This window comes from Panthera pardus, unplaced genomic scaffold, assembly GCF_024362965.1.
Source record: "Panthera pardus isolate Hobbes unplaced genomic scaffold, ASM2436296v1 HiC_scaffold_2, whole genome shotgun sequence".
In the NCBI taxonomy this organism is placed as follows: Eukaryota; Metazoa; Chordata; class Mammalia; order Carnivora; family Felidae; genus Panthera; species Panthera pardus.
This window is the reverse complement of record NW_026526765.1, coordinates 11,267,767-11,286,388: the sequence shown is the minus strand read 5'-3', so window position 1 is coordinate 11,286,388 and position 18,622 is coordinate 11,267,767. Positions and strand designations below refer to the sequence as shown.

General features: G+C 40.1%; 1 protein-coding gene and 1 non-coding gene across 2 annotated transcripts in view; both read left to right on the top strand.

The window, feature by feature from the left end:
• DNAH5 (dynein axonemal heavy chain 5) overlaps nt 1-18,622 on the top strand; it is a 283,307-nt gene that overhangs the window by 29,199 nt on the left and 235,486 nt on the right. The window lies entirely within an intron of this gene.
• LOC128778458 (U7 small nuclear RNA) lies at nt 15,492-15,555 on the top strand. Its single transcript, XR_008424044.1, has one exon. It is a non-coding gene; the product is annotated as a U7 small nuclear RNA (small nuclear RNA).

Here is an 18,622-nt window from a genome sequence, read left to right as displayed (position 1 = left end):
TGGTTTTAAAGGGTCTGTGGTCGGGATCACCACCTGCCTCTGTCTCATCTTCGATGGTGGCACTGCTTTCTGTTTTTAAAGGGAAAAGTTGTTCTAGGAAAGTCCTCACCTGGAAGAATGGAGGATTCTGCCATTTGCCGAGGGCATCTCTTGTTACCACACGTTTAGGCATTGTGGAAGTGACCACAGCATGTGTTCACGTGTCCGCCGGGTCACAGAATGAGTTTATGTGTCCACTGGGTCACTGTGAGATAGATATGGTGCGAAACATCATTTATCACTAACCCCACGCTCCCCCACTTTAACTGATGGCCCACAGTGCATACTGTGCTAGCTTAGAGCTAGATTCAGTGATTTCCAAAGATCTGGGACTCTCTTTCCCTCAGTGCAGTTTCGCTACTCAGTGCCTGCGACCCGCAGTTCCGTATTCTTTATTCTTATTCTTTACTCTTTATTCTTATTCTTATTCTTTCCCCGTAATTGGCAACTGCAGGAGACCTTGGGGCTTCTAAATCCATGGGGCTTCAATGTCAGCTTCATTCCAGACGACCAAAACTGACAGCTTAAGCAACTGATTTGTCCCCACGGGCCGTGACTTCCAGTGTCCTAGTGTCTGAAGGCAGTTGGATACAAATCAGGTCGCCAAGCTCAGATTCCAGGAGAGCTGTTTCCTGAATTCACTTTTGGTACCATTTACCTGGTGGTTGTTCTCAGTTGTAGGTATTAGTATTCACTTTAGGTGTTTAAAGCACAAGGGACTTTATTGAGGGCTACAGCTATCATACTGAATCATTGGAAGGTTTGAATAAAATAAACCTAGGTTGAGCTTCCAAAACCACACTACAGAACTGGGCCAGTGTGGGAAATGTGACCTCTCCATGACTACTGAGCTGCTGTCCTGCTTCTGGCTCCAAGCTCTTTCACGTCTGGCCATAATTTGCCCTGGCGAAGTGGAGATCTTACACCCTACGTTGCCCCAAAGCTCAGTTTGATTTAAGATCTCATGAAAGTTCATCTGAATGGAAGAACCTACATTACATGTAGAACTCTAGCTGCAGGAGAGCTGCAGAGGGGTCTGAGAAATGTAGTGTTTAACTTTTAGGTTGCTACCATGCAAAAAGCAAGAAGATGTGATCTATGTATACAATGGAATATTATTCAGCTTGAGAAAGAAGTTAATCCTGCTGTTGGCAGCAACACGGATGGATCTTGAGGACATTATACTAAGTGAGATGAGATTATACTATCATTCATATGTGGGATTTGAAAAAAAATCCAAACTCATAGAAACAGAGGGTAAAATGGTTACTAGGGGATGGAGAGTTGGGGGATAGGACAGATGTTGTTTAAGGGGACAAATTTACAATGAGTAGTAAATAAGCCCTAGAGACTTGCTGGGAGACTGGAAATTATTCAAAGCACTAAAAAGAAATGATCATTATGTGATGTGATAGAAGTGCAAAATTTGGAATAATGGCAATCAGTACCACGTGTAGATACCTCAAATTAACACGTTGTATACCTTCAATGTACTCCATATTATATGTCAAATAGAGTTTGATAAAAAGTAAATATAAAAACAAAAACCCGAACAAAAATCTAACAAATACTGGCAGTGGATTGACATGGCTGTTGAAGGAACCAGTCTTCAATATCCACTACGGTTACACAAAACAGAATTTAACGTAAGGCTAAAACGAGCAAGCATGTCCTGGTACGGCCACACTAACTGTTGCAAAAGGTTCAGTCCCTCCTTTCGTGTGTAAGTAGACCCTGCCTCAGAACCCTCAAGGGCCTCATTGTTGCCCTGGCCATGATGTCTCCTCACTTGGAATCTTCAAACTGTCTCGTTTTCCCACTGATTTAAGGACGAAGGCCCGGCGCAGAGCTATGGGCCGACATCTGCTCTTTTTGTGTGTTTGTGTCCAAGACCCTCAGTGCCCCTACGTTTCTGCCTTTTGGATACCTGCTACTTGCGCCCTGCCTTGGACTTCAGAGGGTCGGTCTGCTCCACGGATACTCACCAGCTTCTGGGAAGTCCTAGTGCAGCCTGCCATAGGGACCCCCTGGTCCCTACAAGCCTCCTACCTGCCTAAGCCAGCTTCCCATGGCTTCTGGGTCAGCCATGTGTCTCCTCCGGGCCAGAAGGGCTCAGAAGCAGTGGGGAAACAGTGATGGTACCCTAATGGGCAAAGGCCTGACGCCCTCTGAGCCCATGAAGTTGTGGTTGTGCCCTCTTGCAGAAATTGTGTTCTCCTTAGGACGTTGGTGATAAGAAGGCTGGGGTACTATATATATAGCATTGGTCTAGGGCAACCATGTTCTAAAAGAAGGTTCATTTGGGTACTGGAATTAGTATTCTCCTCCCCTTGTCATTTTACAAAGGAGGAAACTGAAGCACAGAGAAGATGCTTTATACCAAAGCAGTAGGGGAGGCAGCTCAGCCCCAGAGCTGTCCCTAACCACACCAGTGCACCATTGCTCATGGAACCTGAGTGGTGGGGTTTGATTTTTAAATATGACAGGCCAACAAACATCCTTGAAGACTTAACTTGTTTATCAGGTTCCTATTGCTGCCGTAACAAAGGATCACGAACTTGGTGACTTAAAACAACCCAAATTTATTTTCATGCAGTCTTGTAAATCAGAAGTCCGAAGTCAGTTTCACTGGGCTAACATCAAGGTTTTGGCAGGCATTCCTTCTGGGTCCTCTCAGGGGGGGATCCATTTCCTTTCCTTTTCCACCTTCCGTAGGTCACTGACTTTCTTGGCTCGTGGCACCTCTTTGCATTACACTGACGTTCCTTCTTCTATCACATTTGCCTCTTTCTCACTGCCCCTCCTGTCTCCTGCTTCAAAAGCTGACCGTGTTGGGCCCACCTGAATAATCCAGGATCGTCTCTCCCCTTCCCAAATCCTTAATTTATTCACATGTGCAAAGTTCTTTTTCCATGTCAGTTAATATGTCTGCAGATTAATGGGATCAAGACATGGATGTTTCCAGGGGCTGAATGATAACGCTGTTACTGGCGATTTTGAATATGTAAAAATCTCAGTATCATGAGGACCAGGGCAGTTTTGAAAGTATCTGCTCTTAGTTCAGTAGAAACTGAGTGAATATCCAGCACCATAACAAATATAGCTGGTAAATTCTCTAAGACTGTGCTACCCAACGACTGTGAAATTAATGGGGGAATTTGTTGCAAGAGATTGAAGCAGTTGTCCTTGTCAGGCAATACCTTAGACCAGGCATTTATTTTAAGCTGACATTTGTTATAAGATTTTGTTAGTTGTTTCGTAACAAATATAGTTTAGTTTATCTAGAAGATAAAAGAGAATGTAAGAACCGATTTATATGTTGATTCATATATTAGTTTTTGTTAGTGTATAGGTTGTTAAATATTATTAATATCTCCCAACAATGAGTCCTTGAAAGGCTCATTCTAGTAGAGGGAATGAATCATGTGAAGACACAGTTACACTGGGTTGTGCTCTAAGCAAGGATGGAAGGAGTTGTGATGGAGAGCAGGGAGTGGCATTTGGGAAAGCTCTCCTATGGAGGCGGGTGAGTCTGAAACAAGTGGGAAGCAAAGAATAGGAACTTACCAAGCAGACACGGTGGGGGCCTTTTTTCACAAAATAGCAATATTGGAATCCCATACATACAGGGTGTTTTGGACCTTGTGGTATCACTGGAGCAGACGGTGTGAAGGGGCGTAAGGGGAGGAGGTTTGGGGTACGGAGTGAGAAGAAAGCCTGAAGCCCCAAAGCAACAAGACCACGTGGGGTCTGTTCAGTTCATAATGTTCACATCATTGTGTCACTAATCTCAGTCCTCATCCTGTTTGGACTGTGTGTAGCTCTAAACACTGTAAACCAGGGTAAAACTCTTAGCTTTTTATTATGCAAAAATTCAAGAAGACACAAAAGTAGACAGAACTGTCTAATGGAATCTCCGTGTTACTTATCACCCACCTGAACCCACATTCTCTGACAGTTTTGGAGAATTGTTTTTACTCATTCTTCTCCATTGTTGTGTCTTGAGGATTTTAAAGCAAATACCAACCTTCCCATTGTTTCACCTACAAATATATCAGTATATAGCTTATTTATTTATTTATTTATTGTACTTTTAGTTTCATAACTTTTATGTTCATTTCAGTAACAATGTCAGCACAGAGCCTGACGCGGGGCTTGAACTCACCAACTGCGAGACCACGACCTGAGCCAAAGTCAGATGCTTAACCGACTGAGCCACCCAGGCGCCCCCATGCCCTGTTTGTTTAAACATTAAAAACAAAACAAAACAAAACTGTTGGCTTGTTTGAACTGTGTATTACAGTTGCTTGATGTGTCTTGTAAACACACATTTCTTTTAACCTGTAGCACTTGCACCTCCCCTGCTCCTTTTTAAACTGTCATTTTATGGTGTTTGGAGAAACAGTGTCATTTGTCCCATTAACGTTTCCCTGTGTGAACTGGGCTGACCTTATCCTCATGGTGTCATTTGACAATTTCCTCTTTCCCTACTTTGTCTTTAACTTGTAGTTTGAGGCAAACGCTTGATTAGAACTGATTTTTTTTTTTTTTTTTTACAGGAGTATTTCATAGGTGCTGCTGTTTGGTTTCTATTCCATCACATCAAGGGGCATAATGTCTTGTTATCTTACATTTAGTTACGTTAGGATTGATCAATGAATTTCTCCTCACTTACTCACTACAAAATTCCCCATTAGTCTTTCACCTGATGGTTTTAGCATCCATTGATCATTGCTGCCTCAATGTACTATTTCATTAAGAGCTCAAAACGGTGACTTACTCTCATTTGTTCTGCATTTAAAAACTAGAATGCCTTGGGGGCGCCTGGGTGACTCAGTTGGTTAAGTGTCTGACTTCAGCTCAGGTCATGATCTCGCGGTTCGTGAGTTCGAGCCCCATGTCGGGCGCTGTGATGACAGCTCAGGGCCTGAAGCCTGCTTCGGATTCTGTGTCTCCCTCTCTCTCTGTCCCTCCCCTGCTCACGCTCTGTCTCTGTCTCTCAAAAAATGAATAAATGTTAAAAAAAAAAATAAAAAAAAACCCTAGAATTCCTCTCTAAAAACAACTATCATAAACTGATTGCTATGAAATACAGTTTGTTCTGGAAAAGCAGGAAAAATGATTTTTTTCCCTTTATAAGTTTTCAAAGTGAGTTGGTACCATTGCAACCTTCAGAAGCGACAAAAATGGTGTTTTTTTTTGGTTTTTATTTTTTAAGTATCAGCATGGAATCATGGATCTTATATATTTTCTGTTTAAACCTATTGCAGTCATTTCCGTGTGAAACCAAAATGATGACATATAAGTGAGAAAATATGATTTGGCTTTCTAAAACTCAGTTTGCACACAGTGATTCAGCTGCTTATCTTTTACATCAAGGTATCTGTACACATTACCACCTGTTTTGAATTCAAAGCAAAAACATAAACAGATACAAATAAAATAATATAAACAAACAATGAAAGTTCTAAGGATTGACCTTTATGTAGAAGAGTACTCAGGGTCAGGAGATAGTGTCAATCAGGGCATCCTTCTTGGAGGACGCAAGTTGTGAGTCAGATGGCAAAGGAGTTGAGGGTCAAAGATTAGTAGAAAGAATGTGAGAAGCATCTTTAAGAGAGGACTTATAATGCCGTGTTGGGAACATGAAGACGTTTTGTCTCTGGGCTTTGGACAAGTCACTTTACCTACCTGACTGTGTTTCTTCACCTGGGTCCCTGCTTTCCACTGTGATCCTCATGTTCAAGTGTAGCATGGCATGAGTCCAGATTTGGGATGCCTCTCCTGGAGAGGTTAATGAGGAATCTTGATGGAACACAGCTAGAATTCCAGAGAGGGGACTTGGGAACCAGGTAAGGACTGAATCCGGAGACTTTAAGTGGTAGTTACCACCTCTAGTTCCCATGCATTTTCTCCGGACCCACCTTTGTGCCCCATTTCTTCTCTCAAGCACTTGGGGTGCCCCAAGGACTTGTCTTGGGTGCTGGGCTGGTCCCGAAAGACTTGCACTCAAAGCATCAAGGGTCAGAGCCTCTCAGGCGTGAATTGACAAACTCAGCCTGACTAGGGGCACCCCTCTCCCAGCCCTCTCTGCCTGCCTTTCCCAGGACCCTGGAAGTGAATCCACATATGTCCCTCTGTCGTTCTCTCTGTTTATTGGTCCTCTTGAGTCTTTAGTGGGATCTATCATATTCTAAATGGCTTGTATATGCAGTTTGGAGTTCTGTAGGGGTTCGGTAGCAATTTAAGAGACAATTTTCTAAGTTTTTTAAAAATATTTTTTTATTTTTAAGTAATGTATACACACAACGAGGGGCTCAAATTTACAACCCCGAGATCAAGAGTTATATGCTCTATGGACTGAGCCAGCCAGGTGCCCCCCTATTTTTCTAAGCTTTAAAGCAGTCAAGGGGTGTGCAGTTCCTTCATGATTAATTCTAATATATAACATTATTTTAACAGATTGCGACTCGTGTGATTTTTGTTCTCTATAATGTATTAAGGTTTCTTTGGCTTACTTAGTTTTGTTAACCATCTATGGCAATATAAAAGAATAATATTATTTGGAGAGTATAAGGGTTAATATATTTCTTTTTTTCTTTTTTCTTTTTTTTTAAGGCAGTAAGACACATTTTATTCAGTACTACTCCAGTAGGGGACAGACCTCAGTTTAAATTGAGCACAACACCACTGAAACAAAAAAACAGAAGGCTTTTAAAATATGGAGGTGTAAAGGAAAATTTTGAAAATTGTTAAAGAGGATAGTCAATGTGATTAAGCTTACTGTTTGCTAACTGAAGTTATAATCTTAGAGACTGGAAGGCAGGGTCACTATCTTTCTTGATGATTACCTTTCTGTCTTTTTTTTTTTTTTTTTTTTTCAACGTTTTTTATTTATTTTTGGGACAGAGAGAGACAGACCATGAACGGGGGAGGGGCAGAGAGAGAGGGAGACACAGAATCGGAAACAGGCTCCAGGCTCCGAGCCATCAGCCCAGAGCCTGACGCGGGGCTCGAACTCACGGACCGCGAGATCGTGACCTGGCTGAAGTCGGACGCTTAACCGACTGCGCCATCCAGGCGCCCCCCTTTCTGTCTTTTTAAAAAATATATTTATTTTCAAGTTGGCTAATATACAGTGTATACAGTGTGCTGTTGGCTTCAGAGGGAGATTCCGGTGGTTCATCGCTTACATACACCCAGTGCTCATCCCAACAAGTGCCCTCCTCAATGCCCGTCACCCATTTCCCCCCTTGCTCGCCACCCCATCAACCCTCAGTTTGTTCTCTGCATTTAAGAGTCTCTTATGGTTTGCCTCCCTCTCTGTTTGAAACGATTTTTTCCCCTTTCCTTCCCCCATGGTCTTCTGTTACGTTTCTCAAATTCCACATATGAGTGAAAACATATCTGTCTTTCTCTGACTGACTTATTTCACTCGACATAATACCCTCCAGTTCCATCCACATTGTTGCAAATGGCAAGATTTCATTCTTTCTCATTGCCAAGTAGTATTCCATTGTATAAGAGTTAATACATTTCTATTAACACATTGTTTAGAACATCCTTTTATTATTGTTTTTCCGTTAATTTTGCCTATATTTTTAAGAGGTTGTGCTTTGCTTATTTTATGTTAATACTGTTTTTTTTTTTTTTTTTTTTTTAGAACATAGCTACCATATACTGAAAGTGGATTATACCTTTTATAAAAATGAAGCGTCTATCTTGGTCTAAATCTTTAAGGCTTTTGTCTTTAATGCGACTTTGTATGACAGTAATGTCGAAGCAGCTATTCATTTTCTGTGTGTGTACTGTATCTTTATCCAGTCTTAAAAAGTGCAATTACAAATCAACAGAAAGAATATCACCAGGAGAACAAATAGGAAGGGACAAGAATTGGCAATTCACACACACCCACACCCCCCCACCTCCCCCTACCAAATATCTAATAAATATTTTAAAAATGTTCAGCCCCTTATGGTTAAAGACATGCAAGTTATACTAGCAATGGGGTTACAGCTGGCTACCGTTTCCCATCTATCATGTAGGCAAAGATGAAATATGTACATTTCTCATGGGAACCAAAGGCATAATTTTAGGGAATATTTTTTCTAACAATTTGTTGAAATAATAAGCAGAGATCTATACAAGGATTTGTATACAAAGATAAGTCTTTTTTTTCCCGAAGGTATTCTTTATAGTGCTTATAATGGGCAAAATTGGAACCAATCTAAAAGTTAAGAAAAAACGTACAGGCTAAATAAATTAGAGTCTATCTAATCAATATGGTTTGTAGTCCTTAAATCATATTTGGAAGAATATTGAGTAATATGAGAAAGTTTTTTAATATCTTATAAATTAAAAATAGGTATATATACATATGTATGTGTGGATACATATGTATATATACATATATGTTTTTTAATTTTTTTTTTTAGGAAAGTGGGAGATGGAAGAGCCAGAGCATTTCTGACAGAAAGCATACCGGCAGAATCTATGTTAATAGTGCTCAGATTTTGGTGATTTTTAGTTTTTACTTATATTTTCCATAATAAACGTTCATTATTTTTATAATAAAACAAACAAAAACTAAAAATGTTCATATTAGAATTGTTCATATTAGAATAGGTTAAGGAGTTTAAGCGAGGGAAAGATACTGCGTTTTACACAACAGGAAATGATAAAAATCGTTCAAAGTGAATTCACTATGTAACTATCAACATTGGGATCACTATATGGATATATTTCACGTTTTTATTCTTTAGAGATTGATGTAACGTATGTGTGTATATATATATATATATATATATATATTATATACGCACACACACATACATACATATATATTTTTTTTGCCTCTCCAATGTATCATCTTTCATGCGGTCAGATCTGTTTTATCATTCATAATTATTTCACTATTGGGGCACCTGGGTGGCACAGTCTCTTAAGTGTCCGACTCTATAAATTTTGGCTCGGGTCATGATCTCCTGGTTCGTGAATTCAAGCCCTGCCTTGGGCTCTGCACTGACAGTGTGGAGCCTGCTTGGGATTCTCTCTCTCTGTCTCTCTCTCTCTCTCTCTCTGTCCCTCCCCTCCTCTCTCTGCCCCTCCCCTGCTCCTGTGTGCATGTGCACGTGCGCACACACACTCTCTCTCTCTCAAAAATAAATAAATAAAAGTAAGAAAATTAAATTACAAGTATTTCATTAGTTTCACTCATATGATATAGGTAGGCAAAGTTTCTAAACTGGGGATTTTTGGAAGGGAAATGAGTAAATTTTCTTATGGCTTAGAATTACAAAAGAGGCTTCTCTCTCATTAAAGGGTTCGACAATTTTCCCATCATCCCTTTTTTTTTTTTTTTTTTTTGTAAATATGAGACAGTAAATGTAAATTCTTGGTAGCCCTTGTACTCATGAGATGTGGGTCCACTTTGCATTTCCTTAGCTCTTCTGGGAAGTGAGTTATATTTCCAGCCACTGGATGGCAGCTAACCTCCATTATTACTAAGTTGTTTCCAGAATCCCTCTTCCATAGTGTAGACTGGGCATCATTTAACATACTGTGCTTGAAAGGAAAAAAGAAAAGAACGCAACATGCAGTATCTCTGGATTAATCTCATTTTATTAACCTCCGCACATAAGATTTTATAGGGCATAAGATTGAAATGCTCTAAATCTTGTAACTGGAATTCTGAAGATTTCTTTTTAAAAAGAAAAGAAAAAAAAAGCCAGATAAACCTAAGCCTGTTGATTGCAGACACAGTGCCCCTCCCTGAGTCTGTAGATTCATTATTAATAGTAGAGTTTTACCATTTTGACATTCCACACTGCAAATAATATCGCAACAACAGTCCCCCATAAGGAAATGTTTGGAAACCTTAGCTGATCGCTCAGAGCAATGGTAAGCTGATGGATGCTTGCTATACTGAAATTCACTCAAATGAAGAATTCAGTTCACAGAATTCCGGTTTGCAATTCTATCCCATTTGATAATCACTCAGTAAAATGATAATGAAAAAGAGCTCTGGCTTGTATATTTCAATGCAAGAAAAAAATGTGAAAGTTGATCAACGTGTCAACCTCATGCTTCAGTCTAGGCTAATAGAGGAAAATGGAAATACAGAACAAGCAAGCGTATGTCCTCCATTCAACTAATGGAGGAGACCAAAGTGACACTGATAGGAGGGGTCGGAATTTGGCTTTTACACCCATCAACGATTCCTTGTACTGCACACCCCAGACACCCCTATCACTATCTATATCAACAAATTAAAAAATAAAAACAACAACAACAGCAACAATGGCATGGAAAAGGATACCTCCAAGAAGATTAAAAAATAGAGGTATTACTTAAAAATAAATGTCACTTTGGTTATGAGAGTAGAAGTGATTTAAAGATGATCTCTTGATCTATATTTAATGAGCACCTATTGTGTGTCAGATGCTGTGCTAATCATGTTAGTCAAAGCTGTTGTTTTTTTAAAAAAATTCTAGTACAAATTATATTTCTAAAATGAAATTATTATTCAGGATGAAAATGATTAGATTCAAGGAATGAGCAATAGAATTTCAGAGAAGGGACTCCTGAGACCCCAGAAGAATTCCATTGAGGAAGGGATATAGGAACAGATTCTTGACACATGCGTGGAACTATAGCCTGTACAGAAGGAGGGGAGTGTGTTTCAGACAGACTTTGAAGGTACATTTCGAGACCAACGTGTATCCCCATTGGCATGAGTGGTTGAGGGGTGATGGCCTGGCACTGGGGGGTGTTTGAAGCGGCCTGAGGCTGTTTCTTCGTTGTCGCACACTATTGACAAGGAACCATCTTCCCCTATATATTAGAATATATATGTAGGTCTCGCTTTTCCCTATATAGTAGAATAAAATTTTAATACTTAAATAAGAGTTTTGAACTGAGGTTAACAAGATTTAATCTGTACAAGTGTTGGATAGAACTAATTAGGGAAAAATGAACTCTAAATCGAATGCTTACCATTTGGAAACCTTTCTACAGAACAAACTTTTGTAATTTAAAAATGTTTTCCATTTCATTAATTTTCTATAAAAAGAGAGAGAGAGAAAGAAATGTAATTCCCAAATGGGGATAACAGTTTGGAGAAAAATTGCCTTCAACTATCGTTCTCTTAGTGGTAATTGCCTTAAGATTTTCTCTTCGGAGACTGTGGTTTTCAGCTTTGTGCATTTCCTGGATTAGAAAAGCAATAGATTTTCTCCTACTGCTCTATATCACTCAATGAATTAACACCTTCAACTTTTGTTTCCCCCCATTTTGTTATTATTATGTAATAAGCAATTGGGCACCTCGTGTTTTCTTTCTTCCATTGTTTGGCAGGGAATCTCACCACGCAGTCTGCTCCCTCAGTCTGCCTTAGCCTTAGGGTTGATGGTTCCGTCCTAATTGGTTTCAAAATGATCTTCTGAATGGCAAGGGAACTGGCCATGATGTGAAGGAGAATGTGCGAGATTTGGTTGGGAGATACTTTCCGTTTAGGCTTTCCTATAAGGAAGGAGGGAGACAAGCTCATGGGGAGGTTTCCAGAGAGCAAGGGAGACTTAGGCTTAGAAGGTGGAGTGGCCACCCCCCTCGCTCGCTCCGGAAGTGGCAGCAATACAGTGCTGGGGGAGGGGGTCATGGGGAACAGGGAGACACTGCTCTTCTAGAATTTTCCATTGGAGCAGATTCAAATGTTCACCATTTGCTTTGGGAAAGGGGAAAGAAGGAAGTGAAAAAGCAGAAAGGAAGTATTTTTTCCTGGCCTGCTCTAACTCACTTTCAGGACACTTACCTCAGGAACATATTTCCCCCTTATTTTCTTCAGTTATGAAAGGAAAAGAAATAGTACAGACTTTATTTAGCTTTTTGATTTTTCCCTTTAGTTTTTGGTGTACTATTGCTCCTACCTTTCTTTCTTTTTTTTTTTTTTAGTTTATTTATTTATTTTTGAAAGAGAGAGAGAGCACGAACCAGGGAGGAGCAGAGAGAGAGAGAGAGGGGGAGGGGAGAGAGGAAATCCCAAGCAGGCTTCATGCCGTCAGCAGTCAGTACAGAGCCTGAGGTGGGGCTCGATCTCACAAATTGTGAGATCATGACCTGAACTGAAATCAAGAGTTGGTCACTGACTGAGGCACCCAAGAGGCCCTTCCTATCTTTTATTTGAATAACAGTGTGCTGGGCATATCAGAGGAGCTCAATAAATATAGTGGTGGTTGACTTTGGTGGGATTAATGAGCCATACTAAAAACAGTTTCTTAAAATATGTAACACTTCTTCTTGAATCACATCTAAAATACAGAATTAATTTCCTTACCACATGGGAAAGGAGTTATACCACCAGGTTTGGTCCTTAGGGTCTTTCTTTGTTACCTTTGCTTCCTATCGGAACAGGAACCTTCTGCATTTTTGATGATGTAATATTTGAAAGTTAAAACAATTGAAATAAAGTAATCGTTCAGATTAATTTCATGTCAAAGACTAAATCACCATGAATGGGCTACATTTTCAAAAACCTTGCCTTATTCTGGCCTTTATGTTTTTTGCACCTGGTATATTTATAGCCCCGTGATAATTGAATTCACTTCACTCAATGAAAGTTGATTTATGTAATTAACTGTACCATTTCATTTGGATATTTGAAACTACCTGGGGGGTTACCTTTGAATACAAGGCCCAGTGTTGACTGTTTTCTGTGGAAGAATTAGTAATAGAAAACCAGGAAGCTGGCAGTTCTTTGGGAAGCAGGAACTAGATGTTGCATTATAAAGCATTGTTAAATGTACTTATGATAGGAAATGTGTGTCTATGTTAATATTAATTGGGTCCTTTTATCTCTGCTGTCAGGAAAGTTGCTGTGCTGGTTTTGGTAAGAAGTAAGCATTGGAACTCATTCTTAAGCTTCAAAAGCACATTTGGTCTGCATAGTGTTTATATAATTTAGTTTTGTTAACAGTAAAAACAAATTTATTCTTTACGTATGCGATAATAGACCTTGCATTTGCTCTCTGAAATCATATTTTAGCATTTTTGCTGTGGAAAGAAACACCAGTGTTTGAAATTTGCCTTGTGAAATGTATAGGTAGTAATGACATTTATTACAAATTGTATTACGGTCTTTAAGAAAGGTGAAATATAGAAAACAGCAACAGGTAAATACATTGGGTTATTTCTGTTTTCCTTGGTGATATACGTTTTGCTCTGTTGGTAGCAGAGTAACTCATTTGTAACTGTGGGTAGTTTGGGGTCTAAAGACCTAATAAGCTCGTGGATGAGTTTATAAATGGGACTGTCTTCATTCATTGAAGAAATATAGCTGTGACAGGACAGATCCATGCCTGGTGTCTGGGAGTTTGTAATGGCGGTTCAGGGTCACCAAAAGCAAAGTGTCTGAACTTTCCCTTGAACTCTGATCTGCCAATAACTCTCTTTCTGAGGTGACCAAATCATTCCTGGCTCTGGCTGGAAAATCTTCAGTTGCTGTCTCCTCAAGTTTATCCTTAAGCATTTCAAAGAGGGGCAAGACAGTCTTTCCAGAAATTACTGCTTGGTTTCAGATGCATGGATTTTCTGTATCTGATCATATTCTTGGAGTCAAAAGTTTTTCTGTTTTACAAGTGAGCACATCTCATTTTACTGACAGACTCCTTGGCATGGTTGTGAGTGTTAACCATTGGTTAGCATATTTATAAATATGTCTCGATTATGTTCATGGGTTTATGTTTATGATAAAAATCATAGCAAGCAGGGGTTTCCAAAGTTGAGCTATCTTAAGTTGGGAAGTTCCTGTACCATGGCAGCTAATTAATATGCTTCCAATAGGAGGATGTTCGAGACCCTGGGCTGGAATTATTTTTCATCACCTTCAGAAGATGCCTCTTGAGTGAATCAACTAATAATTTCTAATAACAGGACTCAATTTTACACTGAATGGCATTTGTTTTGCTTTTCTCTTTAAATATTTCTCCACAGGAAGGGAGCAAGATTTTGAGGTTACCACGTTACAATATTTTGGCACGAGAGAAAAGCAAAGAGGAAATAAATGCAATATTAAGTGAGGTTTCTTATGTTTGCTGGTGAACCTAACTCTCTACCTTTTTCCTTCGTTCAATAAAAATCAGCACAACTATGATAATAACAGACGCCTTCAAAATGATCGCCCAGTGAGACCTGGGCACCTGACCCTCGTTTCTGCAGCTGGAGTCATGGGTTCCTGCAGAATTGTGCGTGTCTGTTGGTGGGAGTCAGCAGGAACAGGTGGATGTGAGCTTAGGGATATCTCCATATTATCTGTTGTTCCTAAACATCTTCAATCCCAGAGACCGGGTCTTGGTATGGGTAGTGACTGATGTAACGAAATAGAGTTTTCTCCTAAATAAATACCTGGTAAACTAAATCAGAACCAAAACAAAAGAAGGATTATGAGCTGGAGTTTTTGTTGTTTTATATTTGGAAAAATGATCATGCCCTGGTGCCTAGGATGCCCATGCAGAACAACAGCAACTCAAAGGTAACATAAAAGTAAATATTTGCATTTACTGCTTTCACAAAGCAAAAATTATCACATTAGTAAGGGTTCTCTTCCGGCCTCTAATTGATACTGGCCTTCTATGTTCTCGGACCTTGGATTTCTGAAAGAACAAGTAATTAAGGCATAGGATCATCCCCAAGCTGTGATTATCACTGTAAACAGGCTCTGATTAAAGAAGCATTATTTTTCTCCGTTGTATGTGATATGGTGCTGAAATTTTGGTCCTAAACAAGGAGTGACTGGGGTAACTAAGTGAGACAATATGGTCTGGGAAGGCTCAATGTGAAAATATAACCATGCTAATAAGCAGCTGACCCCAAAGCCAAACGCTAGGAGGACATACTAGAAGGAACTCTATGAAATGCATTTAAAACTTGAATTCTACATTTCTATTCAGAGTTCCTGAGCTTTGGGTTATGCTTGGGAGAAGAATCTTGTAAAACACTGCAGCATTATACACAAGGAGCAGGTATCATGGTCCAGGGAGCATCATTTGTTCAAGCCATCAGCATCTAGAATGGAAAAAAAAATGCCTATGGGGAAAACAGTATTATTAAAGGTGTCCTAGCACTGCAATGTTATAGTGATCAGCATCATTTCAGATGATGCCAATGATATCAAAATTTTTCCAGTGTTTTGTATGCTATGTTATAAGATTGTGTGTGTCGAATTCCTACTAAGATAACATTTCTGTAACTTTAAGCATGATGTATATTTAGGGTCCAAGCAGCAGAGATCACTCACTTAGGCCACGCATTTTGTTTAGAGCCGGGTGATGCCTGCAAGATCATCTGGCCACCTACCTCGTGTTGTTCACGAGGGAAGAGGTGACCAGCGCGGCTGGTGGTTTATCAGTGTCGTCCAACCAACCAGTACGTGGGCGTCAGGATCAGAAGTGTGGCTTCTCTAGTGTTATAGCTCTTTTAGGATTTGTCTAGTAGGCTTTCCGGTCCTTACCCGAAGGAACCCCCCCCCCCCCAAAAAAAAAATAAATAAAGAAGTGTGGCTCCCCAGAGCCAGGGCAACATTACTTCTCTGGACATAAGTGGAAGTGTCATCAAGGAAAAGACGAGAAAAGGTGGAAGAATGTTCCTGAGATTCTCTTTCCTTTGGCATGCCCCTCTCCTGGTGCCAAAAGTTCCCAGGTCTTACACTTGCACTTGAGAGGCACTATAAGGAACAACATCTGGAAGGCGCATTTAGCACAGAGCCTCCCTCCTTCTCTGGCCTCCGCCTGCAGAACGTGGATGTTCCGTTTAGTGTATGCTCTCCTCGAAATGCATCAGCTTTCTGTATCCTCCTCTGGGATTTTTCCTGCCTTTCCCCCTTCCTCTTCTTTGAACTCAGGCAGAGGAGACTTTCAGAAAATGCATGCATCTTTTTTCAGCTTTTGCTGCACAATTTCAACCCGTGGAAATGGGGGCAAAAGCAACAACCCATATCACTTCACCTGGAGCTTTTAAGATAACTGCTTTTTGAGGGGAGGCAGCTCAAATGATTGTTGAATGAATATATTTTTAGTTCCTTTTTATTATGAGTTTGTTCTTCTGTTATGATTTTTTAAATGATGATGGAATCAAGAATACAAGTACTGTTTTGGCCTTGCAGGCACAGATGTCATGTTTTCAAGATGAAAAGACCCATAGGAAAAGTAAAGAATGAAAGCTTTGCTTACATTTCTTCAGTCACCTAGTCTCCAAAATATACTTTCTCCAGATCCCCCTGTTCCTGTTTGAATTATTATGGTTCTTCACTTTACCCAAGCTTGACAAAATGGAACCTATCTTTGACCCCTGGGTTTTCTTTCCTCCATCACGGACGGTCAAATTCCATCTGTGTTTTTTTTCCCATTCCTTCGTCAACCAGGATTTCTAAAAAAAAAAAATAGCTTAGGGGTAGCAAAATGGAGGCTGGGAGAAGAGGATTTGCCTCTTTTTATTTAGCTCGTTTGTTTCCTTTTTAAAAAAATTTTTAAAAAATATCTATTTATTTTTGGGAGAGGGAGACAGAGTGCAAGCACGGGAGGGGCATAGAGAGAGGGAGACACAGAATCCGAAGCAGGCTCCAGGCTCTGGGCTGTCAGCACAGAGCCCGACACGGGGCTTGAACCCACGAAGCATGGGATCACGATGCATTGAGGCACCATGATCGGATACATTGCTTTTCCAGAATTTTAATTTAATTGAAAAAAGTTTGTTGAGACTTCCTTGACCATAGATTAAAAAGATCACCTGTCACCCTGGTGTATCCATACAAATGTAAGTGCAATGAATTGGCTAAGAAATTTCTAAAGCTTCTTCATGTCAGGGTGTGACCCTTCTGGGATTCTTTCCATCCACTGCCATTCATTCTGTAAGTTGTGACACTGGTGTTTTCCTGATCTTCCCAGAAGGTGTCAGTGGAAGATTTTCAGAAAACAACCAGGACGCATCTTCCTTCTTCAAATGCATCTTCAGTGGTTTGTTAACTAACATCAGGTGCAGCTATGGCCTTGTCATGCCACCTGGAGTGACTACTGAGTCTGCATAAACTCTGATAATGACAACCATGTCACGATGGTTGCCGAGCAACAGCAGTCATAAGGGTGCCTATCAGATACACCTAATTTCAATACAATAAAAAGCTCAAAAAAGATGCAACTCACAGTTGATGAAATATGGTACTTTCTCATCCCACTGAACTTGTTTGCCATTTTTATATGCTGCCCACTGTATCATTGTTTAGGAGGTCATTAAACTGATAAATGCATTTGATCCTGCTGGCCTCAGTAACGCGTTTCTTAGAGACGGAAATCTATGATAAATGTGTAGATGGTAACTGATAAAACTTGGATCCAATACTTTTTGAGACATAGAAATCAAGACCAAAATTTCCAAATAGCTCTAGACTGGAGTTTGTGGGGTCGGCTAAATCCCTTGAGAATTTGCCCCCTACCTTGCTGTTGCCACTAATTGTAGTGATAACATTTTTGCAAAGAAAAAATATAGTCACATTTTTCATTTCTTACGTGCCTATGAGGATCCAGGAGTTTTACATACATTTAAATCATCACCTGTTTCTTAGGCAGGTGGATTTATTTCTAATGTACAATTTAGGAAACAAAAGCTCCCTCTGATGTCCTCTTGCTACAAGAGAACAGAGCTGGGATTTTTTTCCAACGTTTTTTTTTTTTTTTTATTTTATTTATTTTTGGGACAGAGAGAGACAGAGCATGAACGGGGGAGGGGCAGAGAGAGAGGGAGACACAGAATCGGAAACAGGCTCCAGGCTCCGAGCCATCAGCCCAGAGCCTGACGTGGGGCTCGAACTCACGGACCGCGAGATCGTGACCTGGCTGAAGTCGGACGCTTAACCGACTGCGCCACCCAGGCGCCCCCAGAGCTGGGATTTAAGTCCAGGTCTGTCTGACCTCAGTGGTTGTACTTTTCTATATTGCCACATGGCATAGGTTGCACACATAGGGCTGCAAGGCCCAAGGTAGGTGAGTCTCCATAATTCAGGGATGGAGAGTTCAGCAATGTAAGCCTGACATGGTAATTATTCAGAATACAGATCCAGGTGAAGCTTGCACCTTATTTTCTTTCTTAAGGGCACGTTTCACAATTTGTAATGATATCCTATTTATAATTATGTATTTATTACTATGTGGTTTATTTAATATCTTCCCCCAACGAAGGCAGGAATGACGGCTTGTCACCAATCCTGAGATACACAGTTTTCACATTTTAACATCTGTGGATCCAGAATGCATCCTAACATTGAGGTGGTGTTCAGGTTTACTTGGCAGCATTTTATCTTTCTCTTTGAGTGTTCCATAAAATAATTACGCATATCACAGTTCAGTTTTTACTGTTTGATTAAGTGTGTTTTTTAATTAGCTGCTGTATGCTTCGTATGTAGCACAGTTGCCCGGCCCCATAAAAAGACACTCACAGACATTTGTTGAATGAATGAATGAATGAATGAGTGAATGAGTGAATGAGTGAATGAATGGAAGTAGAACTTCAAACCTTGCCTGAAGGTACTTGGATTTCTGGA